The 3,677-nt window shown below is 42.4% G+C and overlaps 1 non-coding gene across 1 annotated transcript; it reads right to left on the bottom strand.

Moving 5' to 3' along the window:
- Positions 1-2,826: 2,826 nt before the first annotated feature.
- Positions 2,827-2,933, bottom strand: LOC145110357 (small nucleolar RNA R71). The gene has a single exon (XR_013709738.1). It is a non-coding gene; the product is annotated as a small nucleolar RNA R71 (small nucleolar RNA).
- Positions 2,934-3,677: the final 744 nt, after the last annotated feature.

The following is a 3,677-nucleotide window of genomic DNA, read 5'->3' as shown; positions in this document are numbered from 1 at the left end:
TCCTCTCTTCCGAATGCCTTTGAAATGGCCGTCAAAATGGCTAAGGCAAAATCATCCCTTATAGCTCAAGCCTTCCGAGCCACTCCCTCTGTGCTGTCTCCCACTCCCATTCCGGAACCAAAAATAGCCCTAATCAACTAGGGCTCTCCTCTCCAGACCCTAGATGAAATTCTGGAAGAACCGCTTCCAACTCCCACTCCGGAATTCATCATTGATGAAAATATGAAGATGGTCATTGATGCACTTCAGAAAGACAGAGGGAAGAAACTGATGACTTCCGAACATCAAGCTCTCCACTCCGGACCTCCTCTCAAGCGAAAATAAGGATGGTCTGAGGATGAAATTCACAAGGCACTAGAGGACAGCATCCAGATTCAAGCTTTAAAAGACCATCCCGATCCGATGCGTGGCATCTCTACTCTGTGTCGAGAAGGCATCCTTCAAGCCAAGGAAATCATCCCAACTCTCTACTATAACCTTCCCTCAAATGACATTGATCAACTGGATCTTCCTCTCTCTCCTTTTAGCAAATTCTACACGAAGTTTGCTCCGCTCCACCCAACCGATAATCCGGATGTGATCATCCGGACAGAGCGTGAAAGGCTCAAAACCTTCTATGCCAAAAATGCTCAACCCTTCAAGGAAGTATGGACAAGAAAGAGGATCACCAAAGTTCATGGCTTTGGAAGAAAAATTTTAGTAAAATTTGAGTTGAACCGTCCTCTGTTCCGTTTCCATCTCCTCCGGAACAAGCCAACTCCCCGGACCATTACTGATGCGGATTTTCCTTCAATGAATTTGAACGACATCCTTACCCTAGCTGCTTACTTTAGAGAAAATCAAAAGGATGACATCAGTGTGGGTTCCTACCACGCACCTCTCAGCTTTCTCAAAGACTATGTTGTTGAGTTCTGCCGGTGTGATTACGAACTTGCTTACCTCTACGGAACCGAACAATTCGTTGCAAAAATAGACTTCGTTCTTCCGGAAGCTGAAATTCTTGTAGATGGTCCGATTGAAGAACCGGTTCTATGGTTTGCCTACACCACCAGAAGAACAAACAAGAAGGACTTCTTCCGAGTCCTTGACAAACACCTAGTTCCTACCAAAGCTCTGCAGAAGTTCATTTCCCGGGCATCCAAGTCTGATGCTCCAGAACAGGTTAAGGCAAAGTTTGTAAGTCAACTGACTTGGTATATTGCGGTGCGTGAATGGTTGTTCCGAGCATACACCTTCATGAAGGAAAAGATGAACGAAGCTTGATGGATTGCTAAGTTCACTTAGGGGCAGATTGTTGGAACCTGAGAGTGAACCTCTAGCAATCCTAAGTATATATTCCGAAGCATGTTGGTTTCGAAGGAAGATGTAATCCGGAACCTGTCCGGAGCTGGAGAAAAGAAGAGTGAAGCATTTTGAAGAGGAACACATTCCGGAGCTAATCCTGAAGTCCGAAATGTGTAGTGATCCGCACCAAACCTTCATCTCCGGAATATTACTTGTCCGGAATGAAGTCTTTATGTCTTTAGTGCATTTATTGCTTTTGTCTTGTATGTGATGTAACGTTTCATAGGACTTAGTCTAAAGTTACTTTAGGACAATCAGAATGTCAGGTTTATATCTTTTGTCCGGTCCTATGTAAACATCTGGGTTAATTCGTTGTAACATTCTCTCCTTTAAATAGGAGCTTTCAATACAAGTCAACTACGGATATTTCACTCACTTTTGGCATTTACTCTTATCACATTAAAAACATTATTCTTGTTCTTCATTTATTAACTTTACCTTGATCATTATCTACTTGTTCTCAATTAATGTCTTGATCATTTGTTGAACTGATCATCTAAGACTTGACTGGTCTTTCCAGTCTATACTTGAATATGCATTATCAAGCAGACATTGATCTCAAGCATTCACTCAAGGTTTGAGTTCTCAAACCTTGTCCCTGCGCATAGATCTTGTTCTCACAGGTATTAGGTTTAGTTTTAATTTTCTCTGATTTGTTAGAATTTTTATTTGATTTTTTTTCAGTTTTAGCCTTGAGCTCGCCGAGTGCAATCGAAGCTACTCGACGAGTCCATCGCTGAAACTCAGTTTCGTTTTTATTTTATTTTTGTTCTTTTTACGCGTGTTTTCTGTTTTGTTTACAGTTCGTTTATAACCAGGGGAGGAGGTACACCTTTGATCCCACCGCTTGAAGACCCGGAAGCAACCTTGAGGAAAAACAAAGGCAAGAACGTAGGAGAAACCGTAACATCGAGGAATTCACCGTTGAAGAATCTAAAAGCTGTTTTTAGTAAGAAAAAGAGCAAGAAAGTAGGAGAATCCATCATATTTTCAGAGGCGGACGGGGACCCGAATAAGGATTATATTGTTTACGAATCCGAAAAAGAAGAAAGCGAATCCGAAGGAGGAAGCGACATAGAAGGCGAACTAGCAAACACCATGGAGAACATCGATGAAGTTCCCATGGGTGAATGGAAGAAAAGGATGTGTGACGACACCGGCCCAGGACTCGTGCAACCCGCGATTCCCGCAACTGCCACCTTTGAACTTAAAGGCCACATACTTGCTCAACTTAAGGAGATTCCATTCTACGGGAAGGATCATGAAGACGCATACAAGCATCTTGACGAAGTCAATGACATAGCCGACTACTTCAATGTCCCTAATGTGGCTCGCGACACTGTCTTGCTTCGTATGCTACCTGTCACATTCAAGGGAGCTGCAAAGGATTGGCTGAAATCAATTCCCCCAGGATCCATCACTACATGGGCTAAAATGAAAGAAGAATTCATAGACCAGTTTTGCCCGCCTTAAAAAATAGCCAAGTTGAAGAAAGCCATAGCTAATTTTGAACAACAAGCTGGAGAGTCACTATATGAGGCGTGGGAAAGGTACAAAGGCTTACTAAGGAATTGCCCACATCACGATCTAAACAGCCAACAAGAAGTCCCCATTTTCTATGATGGATTAAATGTGACAACTAGGCAACTCCTTGATTCGCAAGGACCACTCACAAAGAAAGCACCCCCGGTGATAAAGGCTTTAATTAAAGAATTCTCTAAGCATTCTAGAGAATATCACAACCCAAGGAATGACATGAATCGAGGGGCGGTGAATTCCATTACGGATGACATGGCAGCAATGATGGCAAAATTGGAAAGCATGGATCGAAGAATGAAAAAGATGGACCAATCCATCCACGCCATAAGAGTGGGATGTGAGAATTATAGGGGGGCCCACCTAACTAAATATTGTGATCTTAACGAGAACGGGAATCGGAAGGTGCAAGTGTGCTATTCAAGTGGTGATCGGTTTGATAACAATTGGCGAAAACCAAAGAAGGAAAGGCTACCTTATGATGAGTACAAAAAAACAAGGGAAGAAAAGTATAAGCAAAAGGAGAGAGGCTTTTATCAAAAGGAGGAACCGGTGCATGAAAAGAAATCAGATTTGGAAGACATGCTTACAAGATTCGTGGCCGTATCCGAAAAAAGACACAATAATACCGATGCTACACTCAAATATCAACAAAATATGTTGAGAGAACACCAGCTTATGATGAAAGATCAACAAGCCTTGCTTAGGAATCAACAAGCATCTATTCTCAACATAGAAAAGCAGTTGGGGCAACTTGCACAACAAGTGAATGAGAGAAGACCGTGTGGACTTCCTAG

This window comes from Lactuca virosa, chromosome 4, assembly GCF_052849685.1.
Source record: "Lactuca virosa cultivar CGN04683 chromosome 4, Lactuca_virosa_CGN04683_v6, whole genome shotgun sequence".
NCBI classification, from domain to species: domain Eukaryota; kingdom Viridiplantae; phylum Streptophyta; class Magnoliopsida; order Asterales; family Asteraceae; genus Lactuca; species Lactuca virosa.
The sequence above is the reverse complement of the archived record's forward strand: the minus strand, read 5'-3'. Positions and strand labels throughout refer to the sequence as shown.